We start from the raw sequence: 15325 nt of genomic DNA, 5'->3' as shown, positions 1-15325 counted from the left end.
GAAATTGGATCATAAAAATTGTTAAACCTGGACAGGGACTTGGAAAAAAGCATAACATTATTTCTGGGAAAGAAGAATTATTAGCAAAGTACAATGACATACCATCATTTAAGTATTAAAATTCAAGTAAAATGAACACTATTCATTTTTAAGAAGAGGGCAGGGGGGAGGGATAAGGAAACAAATTTTTGCATTATTAGCTCAGTGTTGGAAGTCATTAGAACCCGGAGAATTTCTTGTTCTTAATAATATGGCAAGAAGGAGAGAAACAAATTGAAGCTACATTGGAAAGTGCTAAGAAGGAGCCAAGTCAAGGGACTTCTTTAGATTGGAGCACTTTTTCTCTTTTCTCTCTTTTTTAAAAAATCTGATTCATCTCATTCCCCTAAATTATGTAGATACTACTTTCTCTTACCCTCCTCTCTAGGTCTGTCCTCTAAGGTATCTGTCCTCTAAGAACTAATAAACACTGTGTGCTGTTTTGAGTGTTTCTTTGCAAAATTTTGATTTTATATTTATTTTATTTTATAAATCTTTACATATTCAACTCAACCCAGTGCTTAGCACAGATTAGATGCTTAGCAAATATTTGTGGGTTGAGTTAATTGATTAAGTAAACGGTTTCCACAGTCTGCTCTCTTGTGATCCTGGGTCAGTATATATCATTGAATCTCACTCTCCACATCTGCAAAGTGAAGATCCAGATTGTGAGGAGGCTAAGATTGTGAGGAGGCTCAGTCAAGATAATGCATATAAAATATATGGTACTATTATGATATATACATTATGGACTATTACTAGTGTGTATAAATCACCAATTTTTAAATTGTGACACTTTGATTTAGCTCTTACCCCAAATGCTTTGGAAACTGTTCTCCCTACAAATCACTCAGCATTCCACATTATTATCAGGAAGTAAATATAATGCTGAGTCATTTCTCTACCCCATTATCACAGTTAATTAAAAACTGACATGTGAACTTATACTTCGGTGATAAAGACTTAACTGTCAAGAGAAATATGCTCTCATCATAAACAGGAAGGCATCAGACAGCAGGAAATACAGGACTGTGATCCTGAGAGAAAGTAAATAAAGTGAGCTCCATAACTACACCAGTTGACCGCCCAGAAGCAGTCTGTAGGCCACAGTACAGAGTGAGGGGACCCACACACAACCTGGCAGTCTTGGTGAGTTGAAAATACAGAATTCATGAATGCTTAGATTGGGTCATTTAGATTGGCAGGTCAGAATATTAGCAAGGAGGGAGCTGTACATTGAGGTTTATTCTGGAGAACCACATAGAAATCCCCTCAACCTTTTGCTGAATAAGGATCTGTGCTTTAAGTGGAAACATATACAAGGCTGAGAAAAGAACCACCAGAAGCCAGTACACCAAGATACATCTAGAGTTCACAGAAAGCTGGAAATAATTTGTAGTCCTACCAGCCAGAAGAGAGAGACTGGTGAACATGAGGGCACTGGGTAGAGTCCTCAGTGTGATATGGGTTTGAATGTACTGTTTAAAGTATCAAAATGATCCAGATAATCCAAGTACTAGGTATTTCACTGAAAAGAAATAAAAATATACATCCGCACAAAGATGCACACTTGAATGGTCACAGCACATTATTCTTAATAATCAAACAATCTGCTGTCCATCAACTGGTGAATGGATGAAATAATTGTGGTACGTCCACACAGAGAAAGAAAGAAAACAAAGGAACTATGGGTACACAATAAAACATGGATGAATCTCAAAAGCATTATGCTAAAAATAAGAAGCTAGACCAAATACTATATACTATATGGTTCCATTTGCATGAATTCTAGAAAAGGCCAAAGTACAATGAAAGAAAACTCAGTCTTTGGTAATGACAAAAGGTGAGGAAAGAGGTATTTCAGCATGAGGGAGTTTTTTGGAATGGTGTAAAGGTTCTATCTCATGTGTGGCAGTGGTCATGTGAGTATGTACATTTCTTCAAAATTCATCAAATTGTGCACCTAAATTGATGACATGTATTGTATACAAATAATATCCTAATAAGTTTAATTTTTAAAAACTGACCATATATCTTTTAAAAAAGCATTCTTTAGGCTATTATTTATGTCTTTAGTCCTCCACAGAATTCATTTTCAAGCTTTAAGTTATGCTTCAGTGTCCAGGGTGCACTGTGTAGCCATCTTTAGTTTCAAGGGAGACTGGGAAAGTGAATAGGAATGGTGGTAGAAAGGGGCAAGGCCAAAGAGAATGGGGAATGGCTACTGAGTTGTCCAATCAAGAGTGTCTGCCACCATCTCACACTAAATTTCGAGTAGAAAACAGAATAATTCTTAATATAATGGGCCTCTCAAATTTGCTCAGAGCAATGTAAATTTAGTGTAAATCAAAGCATGATACATTCTAGTTAACTGTATTTTCTGGTTAGCTAGAAAAGTATTTAGAGTTTTATCAAAAATCTTTCTTAGACACCTAGGAGTCATTCCTTCTTTACTAAGTACAACATAGTGAGTGTATTTAAATTTTGTTTTTATTAATACTGAACGTTCCAATGCTGAGATTCAGTTCTTTGAGCATAAGTATATAGATGCAGGTAGAGAAGGATGTAGTGAACTATTTCTTAGTTGGGTTCCATAGAATGCTGATCTTGCATAATCGCTTCTCTCTCTTTTTGCTAAATAAGTGTTCCATAATCATGTTTGAATAATATTGCCTATTATAGCCACCTCTATAATGTCATAAAGCATATTATTAAAATTTCTGAAGGATCATACCAAAAAGAATAACCACACACACAAAAAAATCATTGATCCTGTTTAAATACCTGAGTAGAGAAGTTGTTGTTTTTGTAATTTATTTATGTCAACTTCCTAAACTAGAATTCCAGTGGGGCATGCTGCTGCTGTTGTGGAAAGGCCCACAAGCAATGGGGCTGACAGAATTGGATTTGAATCCTGACTTGGTGACTTAACAATGACCATATATAAGTTTTAATCTCTTTGATTCTCAGTATTTTCACCTATAGAGTCAGCATTATAACATAAAAGTGTTCTTGTAAGAATGAGAGATCACAGGGTACCTGGGTAGCTCAGTTAGTTAAGTGTCTGCCTTTGACTCAGGTTGTGATCCCGGGATCCTTCCTCAGTGGGGTTCCCTCCTCAGTGGGGAGTCTGCTTCTCCCTCTCCATCTGATCCGACCTCCTGCCCATGTTCTCATTCAGTCTCTCTCAAATAAATAAATAAATAATCTTAAAAAAAAATAAAGATCATGTCTACAAAGGATCTAACACAATGTCTAAGGAAGGTAAATGCTCTCAGTTTATCACCACCACCACCACCATCATGATCATTATGCAGCTTTCTTTCTAGGACCTCTAGAGCTTGGATTTACTTATTTATTTAATTTTTCCCTAAATAATAGATATAACTTTTTAAATGAACTTCTGCTCTAAAAGGGGGTTGGGGAAGTCTAGTTAATTGAAGTTCTAGTTTTAGTTGTTTTCTAATTAATCAAAGTCATTATACTTTGGACAGTAGCATCACATTACTCTATCAATAGGATATCGGACTCTAATCCAGCTATCTAATGTATCTTAGGCTGAAATCAAATTCATAACTTTCATTTAATTGTCTTTTATTCTTATGTGGTTAAGAAGATTCTTAGATATTATTCCCACATCTATCATAAGGACCTGTGGAGATTTCAGGATGGTTGAGCTAATGCGAGGGCTGTAATAATGTATTATGGCTCATCTGGTTCATTATACTTTCGAACATTCTACTCTGTCCACAAGTGTGGGTCTTCTTTCACATTTTTCCAGTGGTAATAAGAACAATAATAATTGATGGCAGCAAAAGTAATAAAAGTAGTCTTAATATTTTATACTATAAAACACTGGTTATTGAAGGTTGTCAAGGCATTTTCTAAATAAATGTTTTCATAAAGCAATAACCAAGCTCTCTGAACCATTATGTAATGCCAGGGAGAAGGTCATATAACTTTCCCATAAAAACTCCTTTTTTTTTGCATCAGGTAAAATGTTCCACAGTAATTGTATTGGCTGTCCATCACAGCACCTCAGGGAAGCACGCTGTTAACAGGGTCATTTCTCCTTCACAGTTGAGGATACTGAAGCATAGACACATTAGTGGTAACTTGTCCAAATGAACACCATGAACTAGTGAACCAAATCACTGTGTGACAACGACACCACTCAAAGGCAGGTGCCACACAGCAAATGGCATCGTGAAGGTTAATTTCAGATTAAACTGGGGCAGCATGCACATTGGGTCATCTTGGGAAGATGTGCTAAAATACACAGAGACAAGGTTAGTCATGGTTCATAAACCTTACCTGAGAGTGTTCTCTGATGTGTTTAGGCATTCAACTTTATTTTCACAAAATAGTTGTGGCAGGAAGACTGTATTTTATTATCAAAGTGGAAATAGAACCCAATGATTTTTCTTCTTCCTAATAAGTATCAACAGCTTCATCCACTTCAGACTGCCAGACTTAAGTCTACTCTGTTCATAAGGAAAGATTTTCAAAAATTTTTGACTGAAATCATATGAAGTAATAAAGCCTGCTGGTTACATGTTCAAGAGCTATTTCTAGGAGCATAGGTTCACAGCAGCTGGCCTCCCTCAGCTAAAGGAGTTAATTGCAGAGGGCACGTGAAGCCTCTCATAGCAGAACCATCTAGAATGTATCAAGATGGAAGAAAGCTCTTTTAAGTCATTGGTTCATAAACTTTTTCAAACACACACTCCTTCGCCCGCCACAAATTCTGATGCACTAAACTCCCTAAATATTGCATAATATTTTAGAATGACCACAGACTTTATGGTGCCCTACACAGACTTCCTAAAGTGCCATGAATCCCAGGCACATGAATCTCCCCTCCCCCCACATCTCTCCCTCATCTTCTCTCTCATCCTCTCTTTAACATCATTTCTAGTTTTGGGGTGTCTGGGTGGCTCAGTGGGTTAAAGCCTCTGCCTTTGGCTCGGGTCATGATCTCAGGGTCCTGGGATTGAGCCCCGCATCTGGCTCTCTGCTCAGCAGGGAGCCTGCTTCCTCCCTCTCTCTCTGCCTGCCTCTCTGCCTACTTGTGATCTCTGTCTGTCAAATAAATACATAAAATCTTAAAACCAACCAACCAACCAACAAACAAAAACATCATTTCTAGTTTCAAAAAGGAAAACTAGAATCCAGCAAGGATAAATTCTTTCACAATTATTCCACATCAAAGCGATTCTTACCTCTTAGTGTTCCATGTCTCCAGAGTTCTTGCAAGATCTAAGACATAGAGTACAGAAAAATATTAGACAAAGATGGATTTTTTCCAGGCTCTATATTAATTCTAAATACACTTACAGTTCAGCATCCTAAAGATGTTGGTATTCATCTTAGCAAGCTAATATCAGTTCATGATATTTCATTGAGGTAATGGTAATATATACACTGACTTATTAAAGGAAGGTAAGGATAAATGCCACAGAAATAAATTTCATTGTAGGATGAATACTAATTTTGTAAAGCATACCTCTATACTTACAGCTTATAATAAATGCTTTAAGACCCACCCATATGATGTGAATAATATAAATAATTTTAAATTTTGAATTACTTCTGTCTTAGTTGTTTTTAGGTTAAATTCTATGTTTTTAACTGACAATACCAAGTGTTGGTGAGGATGTGAAGCAACCAGAACTCTCATGCATTGCTGGTGGGACATTTAGGAATATAGTTTGGCAGTAAACATATACATGTCCATCTATTCCACTCAGGTATTTAACCCAAAAGAAGGAAAACATATGTCCCCCTAAAGAATTGTGTTAAGAATGTTTGTCGTAACTTTATTCATAATAGCCAAAAAAATGGAATCAACTTAAGAATTCATTAATTTTTGGAGAAAGAGTAAACAAATTTTGGGGTCTATATACAATACAGTATTTTCCCAGAATATAAAGGAATGGATCGTTATACTGCCAATAGCTGGGATGAATCTTAAATGTACTAACTTGAATGAAAGAAGCTATGAGCATGCATAATCTATGTTTCTATTGATATAAAGTTCAAAAACATACAGAAGGAATCTTTGGTGATAAAAAGTAAAATATTGGGGCATCTGGGTGGCTCAGTGGGTTAAAGCCTCTGCCTTTGACTCAGGTCATGGTCTCAGGGTCCTGGAATCGAGCCCCGCATCCGGCTCTCTGCTCAGCGGGGAGCCTGCTCCCTCCTCTCTCTCTCTGACTGCCTCTCTGACTACTTGTAATCTCTGTCTATCAAATAAATAAATAAAATTAAAAAAAAAAGAAAGTAAAATTATTGGCTGCCTATGGAAAGGAGTGATTTTATTTGGAAAGAGATACAGAGAACTTCCCACAGTAATGGCCATGTTCTAGATTTTGTTAGGGATATGAGTTGGATGTATATATATATATATATATATCTGCCTACATTCATTGAACTATAGTAGTCTGCCCTTATCTGCAGTTTTGCTTTCCACAGTTTGAGTTTCCATCAGTCAACTGCAGTCTCTTCTAATGAATCGTCAGAAGGTCCATAGCAGCCTAACACTCTGTCCCAGTGCCGCATCATTCACCTCACTTCATCTCATCATGTAGGCATTTTATTATCTCACATCATCACTAGAAGAAGAGTGAATAAAGTACAAGACACTTTGAGAGAGAGATCATATTTGAGAGAGAGATCATATTTACATAGGATTTATTACAGTATTTGTTACAATTGTTCTATTTTATTATTAGTTATTGTTGATCGCTTACTGTGCCTAATGTATAAATTAAACTTTTCATAAGTATATGTGTATAGAAGAAAACATAGTATAAATAAGGTTTGGTACTATCCATGCCTTCAGGCACCACTAGCAGTCCTGGAACGTATCTCCTGAGGATAAGGGGGACTAGGGCATATACTAGTTTTTTTTGTTTGTTTTTTTGTTTGTTTTGTTTTATAGCAGTCTCCATGCCTGGCACAGAGCCCAAAGGGGGCTTGAACTCATGTTCCTGAGATCAAGCCCAGAGCTGATATCAGGAGTGGAACACTTAACCGACTGGGCCACTCAGGCATCCCGAGTATATATACATTTTAAGAACTGTGTATCTTACCACGTGTAAATTACACCCACCTTCTCCCAGAAATATAGCTTTAGTCTGCTTCTGCATTCTCTCGTCACTTTTTGAGTTTCCCTGATAGCCTCTATGACTTTCATGAGCTTTGGGGCCTTTCCTTGGGTTTCCACAAGATGAGCCTCATGTGAACTCACCGCACAGCTGTTTACTGCTAATAGGTCTTTCTCATCTAGCTACATTTCCCTTATTACTTAAATTATTTCCTTCTAGAATTCTCATTTCTATTCACCATCATAAATAAATAACAGATTTTTTTTTTTAACTTAGACTTCAGGACCTGAAATCTGTGGCAAGTCTGTCTCCAAAAGAGTTCATTTTAATATGGTAGTCAGCAGGTTACCAGTCACCTGACAAATTTTATATAGAGAAAGGTCCCCATTGTATTATTAAGTAACATGTGAGGCTGATGAACTTAACTGATGACTAATGATATTATGAAGGTAACTCTGAGACAGGTGGATGTCATTGATATGTGACTCTTTCACACAAAAGAATTTGGCATTTGGTAGCCCGGGACACCGTCTCCTCGTGGCAGAAAGGAAGACAACAGCTAGGAGCTGGCTCTTCACTGTTTCGATACAGAGGACATCATCTGCTGTCAGTTGTGGCAATTTCTAGGTTACTTCAGGGAGGGTTGTCAGGGTGAGAACCATGCTTCAGAAATTGATGCTGATCTCCTGCCACTGTGGTTGGCACTATGTGGTTTGTGAGCAGAGAAATAATTTTTCTGGGATTTCAAGCTTGTCGAAATAATAATAAAGCAAATAAGGAAAAAAATAGCCAGGTGCTTTACCAATACTACGTGTGTAGTGTTTTATTCTGTATTGTCTGGCAATTATTATACAGTCCCAGGGCATAAAGTCATGCCATGGCTTCTAACATGAGCTTTGATCTCCATAGAATGATTTCACTGAGTCTAGAGATGTGAGGTAGCAAATTCCATCCCCACTTCATAAATTTGGGGCTACTATTACTTTAGTGTGGCTTCTTTATATTCTACTTTATTATGACTATATCTATATAAATGCAAACACTGTTTCTGTGGATATAATTTCATAAAGCAAAACTATCTTCTATCTTTAGCAGTGAAATTCAAGTGGCAACTATGACAAGCAAAGAAAAATGAATGCAGTTAACTTCAACCATCCCTGCTCATCTGAAAGCTTATGTCAGTTTCTAAATAAGCTTTTCATTTTTCTATTCAGTCTGCTGATCTTTGTTGATTTACAGCATGAATGAGCATGGCACATTGCAACTTGTATAGTGTATTTTTCCTAAATAATAAAACATTTATTGCAGACACATCAAGCTAGCTAGTGGCTCTAAATTATTGTGGCAATGAAGTGCCATGTTAACAACTCATTTACATCCTTCTGGTAACTCTCCATTATCAAGGTAAGTAATTTAATTCTATCTAGGAACAATGGCTTTGCAAAGTGTATTCACTGCAATTTGGAAAAAATATATTTAAATTGGATTAAAATTATGATGAGATCATTCTAACTAAATACAAACAAAATAGAGTATTTAATCAGGATAGACTGAATTATCTCATACAATTTTTGGTGAAGATGTGCTGAAATACCTTCAGAAAGCTTTATAATATATTTTCAGATATGCCAAATATGTGCTTCTTGCGAATGTCCATGTGTTATAAATTCAGTTCTCTCATTCATCTTTGATTTCAATTCTCTCTTTGGGTAAATTACAAAAAGTTGAGCTAGTTGTACTCCTCATCATCAGGGCTACACCACTTCATAAACTTACTGCCTATGCAGAACACTTGCAGATACCAGCACAAACCATTGTACTGATGTGAGGCTCCTCTCTCCTTTTATCCACTTCCTCCTTCCTCCTAGATCCTGATCCCCATTTATCTTCCTGTACCCCACTAAGTATCCATTTTAGCATATTTAGTTGCATCTTTGTGCATGTATCCTTTTAAAATAGTGTTTCCTATGTATGTTTTAAGCTAATGTAAATAATATTGCTTTCTCCTATGTTAATCCTTTAATACAATTTTATATGCATCCCTTTATCTATGATACCATTAGTTTGTAGCTTCTCACTGAAGCCACGTGCTCTAAAGTGTACATCTTTCCCATTTACTTAATTGTCCCCAACTAGAGCACGTCCAGTTCCCTGCTATGCAACATGATGGAGACTCTCTTATGTCCTCTTATGAATCTGTGAAAGAATTTTTCTAGGACATATTACCAAGAGTGGGCTTCCTGAGTCTCACTCAGAGAGTATGCACACATACTTGGCAAGGATGAACCCATGGCACTAGGATGAATCCATGCCCTTTCCATACACAGCAAGCATCTAGAGGTGAGCACATTCTTAGGAAGGAGGAGGACATACTCATTAAGGATGGGCTCAGAGTGGGTGGGAATAAACAGAAACTCCATAGTCAAGATACCCACATACGGAGTATACACTCAGGAGGTACATACACTCAGCACAGATGACTCCTAAGTTTGAGGATGTGCTTAATTTCATAATTGCTGCAGATTGTTGTATAAAATAGCCCCAATTTGCCAGCAGTGCCAGTGTCCCCATCCCCTCGTATTCCCTACAGATTTTGTTTTGTTTGTAATTTTTGCTTATTTCATGGGTGCAAATTATTATTTCACTTTTGTGGTATTTACCCTATTACTAATGAGTTTTGAGATGCTTATAATCAGTTTGAGCTTATTTTCCCATGAATCATAAATATAGAAACTTTGCATGTTCTGAATTTATTTTTTTATCATTTTTGTTGTGATTGTAAGAATTCCTGTCACATATATATTATTATACATTATGTATCAGTATATTATATGTATTATATAATTGAATAGAATGTACCATGTAATATAGGCTACAGCACCCTCCATTATGTAACAGTAGCAAATTACATATAGCAAAATCCCTTCAAGGTTTTTGTTTTTTTGTTGTTTTTTTTTTTAAGATTTTATTTATTTATTTGACAGAGAGAGATCACAAGTAGGCAGAGAGACAGGCAGACAGAGAGGAGGAAGCAGGCTCCCTGCTGAGCAGAGAGCCAGACGCAGGACCCTGAGATCATGACCTGAGCTGAAGGCAGAGGCTTAACCCACTGAGCCACCCAGGCACCCAAGGTTTTTGTTTTTTTGTTTTTTTTTGGTACCATGAATTATGCTTTGAGGAATTTTACTGAAGACTGTCCCCACCCATGCTTCCTCCTTTTCTTCCAATAGCTTTATAGTTTACCTTTTACATTTCCATATGTTACATCAGAACTGCACTCTTGTATGCAGGGCAAATTAGTGATCCAGGTTTATTTATTTTTTTGGTAAGTAGTAAGCAGTTTCCAAACACACTTTTCTTTTAAAACTCTTTTTTTTTTTAAGATTTTATTAACTTATTTGACAGAGATCACAAGTAGGCAGAGAGGCAGGCAGAGAGAGAGAGGAGGAAGCAAGCTCCCTGCTGAGCAGAGAGCCAGATGCGGGGCTCGATCCCAGGTCTCTGGGATCATGACCTGAGCCAAAGGCAGAGGCTTTAACCCACTGAGCCACCCAGGCGCCCCCAAACACACTTTTCTAACTACTGCATACATCCATTTGTAGTGTTGTATTTATCATTTTCCCCACATATAAGTAGATCTCTCTCTGAATTACGTTCCTTTGGAATTCTCATTTCTTTGTGAACACCGTATTATTTTCACTAAATGGCTTTAAGGTTCATCTAAATATGTGGAAGGGAAACTATCCCTTTTCACTCTTCTTTTATGGATCTTTATTCTCCATATGAAATTTAAAAGGAGTTTGGCAAGTTCCTAAGATTCATATGCAATTTTTCCTGGGGTTGCCTTGAGTTTATAGATTAATTGAAGGGAAATTTATCTCTTATGATGATAAGTTGCCCCATCCATAAATACAGAACCTATTCACATTTAGGTAGATCTGTTTTTAAGTCCTTTAATAAATGCATTAATTATTATTGTTATGTTAATGCATACATTTTTGTTGTTTTTATAAATTGCATCTTATTTTTCTATTATATTTTCTATTTGACTATTGTTGTTTTAGAGCAGGGATTGGTAAACTTTTCCTGTAGAATACCAGATAGTAAATAATTTTGGCTTTGTGGGCCAGATAGTCCCTATTGTAACATTCAGCTCTGCCATAGTAGCAAGAACAAAACCCTAGATAATGTATAAACAAATGGGCATGGTTATGTTCCAATAAAGGATTATATATAGAACAGGTGATAGCCAGATTTGTCCAGCAGGCAATAGTTTGTTGTACCCATGCTAGAGAGGAATAGTATTAATTTGTTTATATAGCAAATTTGCTGAACTCTCTAGTTAGAATAATTGGAATATTGATTGTATGTAGAGGGCTTTTTAAAATATTGATAAATATATTATCTGTAAATAAAGGCAGTTTATCTCTTTCCAATTATTAAATTTTGTTTCTTTTTTTCTAATTAGGAAATTGGCTAGGATCTTCATTTGTATTAAATAATAACAGTGATGGTAGGCATCCTTGTCTTGATCTTAGCCTTTATGGGAATACCTTTCGAGTTTCACACAAGTTTGGGTTTTATTCATCTTTATCATTCCGTGAAGTTAAGGACATTCTCTTCTGTTTCTGGTTTAATAATGTTTTATCAGTTTAATCAGAGATGGATGTATTATCTAAAATTTACCGCCATTTCATTCTTAAAATAAACTTCATTAGAATATGATGTATTTTTCTGTTTAAATCAGCTTTTTTGGTATGAAGGTTATATACCATGAAGTAAGTCCATTTTAAGTGTATAGTGCAATGAGTTCTGGCAAACGTATATAACCTTGAAACTATCATCCCAGTTAAGACATGGATCATTTCCATCACCAATAAAAATTTATATTTATACCTTTGCAGTCATTTTATCCCAATCCTTAAAATCAAGAAGTAAATAATCTGCCTTGTGCTACCATAGATTAGTTTTGCCTTTTTAGAGTTTCATATAAATTAGGTCATACGTTACATTCACTTTTGTGTATGCCTTCTTTTGATGAATATGTTTTTAGTTTGATTTGAGAATATAAGTAATTCATTCTTTTTTATTTTTGAATAATATTTAATCTTAAGAATCCAGCAAAATTTGTACATATATGTTTCACTTAAAATGTATTTTTCATCTTTAGAAATTCCATTAGGTCTTTTTAATATCTTCTATTACTCTCTTTGTTATGTTTTCATTACATTTTTTGTTATATGGAACATATGAAGATAGCTGTTTTAACATCTTTTCCTGCTAACTGTATTATTTCTGTCATCAATTGGTGTTTCTCCTTGTGGGTCATAGTTTTCTTGCCTTTTTGCATGCTTGATAGCATTTTAAATGCTAAACATGGTTAATTTTATTTGGATTTTTTAAAACAAATGTTAGAAAATGTTCTGGATGCATTTAGTTTGGTGTGAATTAGTTTAATCTTTGCAGTCCTCTTTTTCAAGTTAGTCTGGATCAGTCCAATGGAGCTGTAGGGCTAATTTCACTCCATTATTTAAAAACAAAAACAAAAACAAAAACTGCATAATTCTCCATGTTTCCTGAGACAACTTCACTGTGCCTATGGGAGCACAAACATTCTCAGCACTCTGAGAACTCTGATGGTTTGCTTTCTAGAGTTTCTTTCCCCAGCATCGTGGAGTTCATCCCACACAGGAGTCATGAGTACTCAGTCCAAGACTTGAAGGGACTTCTCTGCAGATCTCATAAGTTCTCTGTGAAACTCTGAATATTTTCCTCATATTGTTTGTTCAGTTTTTTCATTGTTTAGGATGCCATATAAATTCAGTCCTTGTGCCTCCATCATTAAGAGAAGTAGAAATCCTAGAGATATATAGACACATACCTTTTCCAGTTGCCTCAGTCTCCTCTAACTTTGATCTTTCTTCTGTGTTTTCTGCTTGGGTTTCTTCTCCCTGCATCATAGTTTCGAAAGTGCCTCCAGGAAGAAAGAAGAGAAGATAGTAAGATTTGTTTCATTTATTTATCTTCTTTCTGGGAGAGTATGCTGTGCTGTCTGTTGCTAAATCAGAAAAGAGGGCCATTTCACTTTTTTTTTTTTTTTCTTTTTCTGGCTTTCTTGGCTATGATGAACTTGTAATTTAGGTACCACTTACTCCATCAGGACTGCATGGCTGTCTGATGTGATCTTAGGTAATGCACGACTGTATTTGGTTAGCCAATGTTTTATTTAGGATTTTTACATCAGTGGCTTTTCTGTGAAATGGAACTCTTCTCTGTTTGAATTATTCCACATTGCTGTGTAATCAGTGTTATACTAATCTCATAAGATGAATTAGACAGCATTAATTTACTACATTTTGGAAAAAAATGCGGAAGAAAACATTATTTGTTCTGTGTAAATTTCTTTACAACTTACTTTTAAAGGTGTCTGAGTCAGGAGATTTTTTAGAGGAAGGGTTACCGAACCTGGACTGGATCCTAGTGGAAGAACCAAGCAGGACTCAGAGACTTTGGAGGATCGGAGGTTTATGTAACACCGGCGGGCTCAGCGGAGACCATTCTCCAAAGGTCTGAGCCCCCGACCAGGGAGGGTAATTTATACCCTTCTACTTCTGCATACTTGGTACTTTTGGCACATGTGGGGAAACGGGGTAAGGAAAGAAGAACCCGGAAGGGCCTTGAGACAGGGACTGGAATTCCCTTGATTTGATTGGCCATCTTAGAGTACAGTTTCTCCCATATCATCCCCCCCCGTTTGATGCCCCTTTAAAACACCTGGTTTAGAGGGCATCATCATCATCATCTACTATGAGTTGGTAGTTTTGCAAGGCCAGTATCTGGGCAGTGGTGCGCCTGGCAACAGTGTTCTCTATAAACCTAGTGAGAGTGTTTATTATACAGGGGCCAACTGAGGTGAGAAGAAGGATGGAGATCAGGGGTCCAGCCAAAGGGAGCAACCAGGTAGTCCATTGGCTGAGCCTGTTGATTCCCATGTTTCTGATTCCTTTTTTCAGGTTAATATTCTTTCCTTTAATTCTTTGATTTTTGTGGTCACCACACCTGACTCATTTACATAATAGCAACATTCTTCTCCTAGGAATACACATGTCCCCCCTCTTTCAGCTGTGAATAGATCTAGGGCCCGTCAGTTTTGCATGGCCACTGCAGCTAGGGAATTTATTTGGCTCTGTGATGAGGGTAGAGAGTCTGCAACCCTGTCCATATCCTCATTTAGTTGCTGGGAAAGTTTGTAATAGAACTGGAATGATGTACCTAGGCCTGCTGTGCCCGTTCCCAAGCCTGAAAGTACCCCTGCACCTAACAGTGTCATGGCTTGTGCTGCCCTTTTTGATCTGCTTGGGTAGGGGCTGAGAGCTCGCTCAACCTCTTGATCAGATTGGACAGAGATGTGAGGGATAAGGAGGACAGGCATACATAGACCTATCTAGTTTTCCTGGAGGTACCTATAAGCTGAATTTCCACATAAGAGAAAAACTCCGGATGGAGTACAATAAATCTCTGAATGATTTGTAGTGCAATTACTGGCACATAGGTGAGCTGGGACTGAACCATAGCTAGTATTTCCTATTCTGGGAGTGGTGAAACAGGTAATGTTATCTCTGCTCGGCTGGAGCTGGACATTGAAAGCCACTGGACCAATTAATATTGTGGAGTTCTGGGTCTTGTTATAGAGGTCCAGCTCCCAATAGAGGCAGGTACAGAGGTCCTTATATAGGCTCTGCGTACTAGACATAGACATAACCAGCAGGCTTGCATGTTTATGCTCGAGTTTCGGATTAGTGCATAGGCTGTTGTAAGGACCTGGCCAGCCTGGTGGGAGGGGGCCAGGACCTGGGTTAACTGTTGGAGCCCGGTGAGGTTGATCCCACGATAGTCAGGTTTGGGGGTTACCAGTGCCTTTAGGGCCCCCTTGGCCCTTTTGTTTTGTTCTTTTAGTGCCTGATCCTGGGCCTCTCCTCCATCTCACATTTCAAAGTGGATGAGATACACCCAGCAGACAGTGGTGCCCTTGTTATCCCTGGTTTGGCAGTCCCATTGGATATTAGTTATTTGCCCAGTCCAATATTTTTTCCCATCATATATATATATATATATATATATATATATATATATATATATATATATATATATATATATATATATATATATATATATAT

This window comes from Enhydra lutris, unplaced genomic scaffold (genome assembly GCF_002288905.1).
Source record: "Enhydra lutris kenyoni isolate GAN:26980312 unplaced genomic scaffold, ASM228890v2 scaffoldscaffold9, whole genome shotgun sequence".
NCBI lineage: Eukaryota > Metazoa > Chordata > Mammalia > Carnivora > Mustelidae > Enhydra > Enhydra lutris.
The sequence above is the reverse complement of the archived record's forward strand: the minus strand, read 5'-3'. Positions refer to the sequence as shown.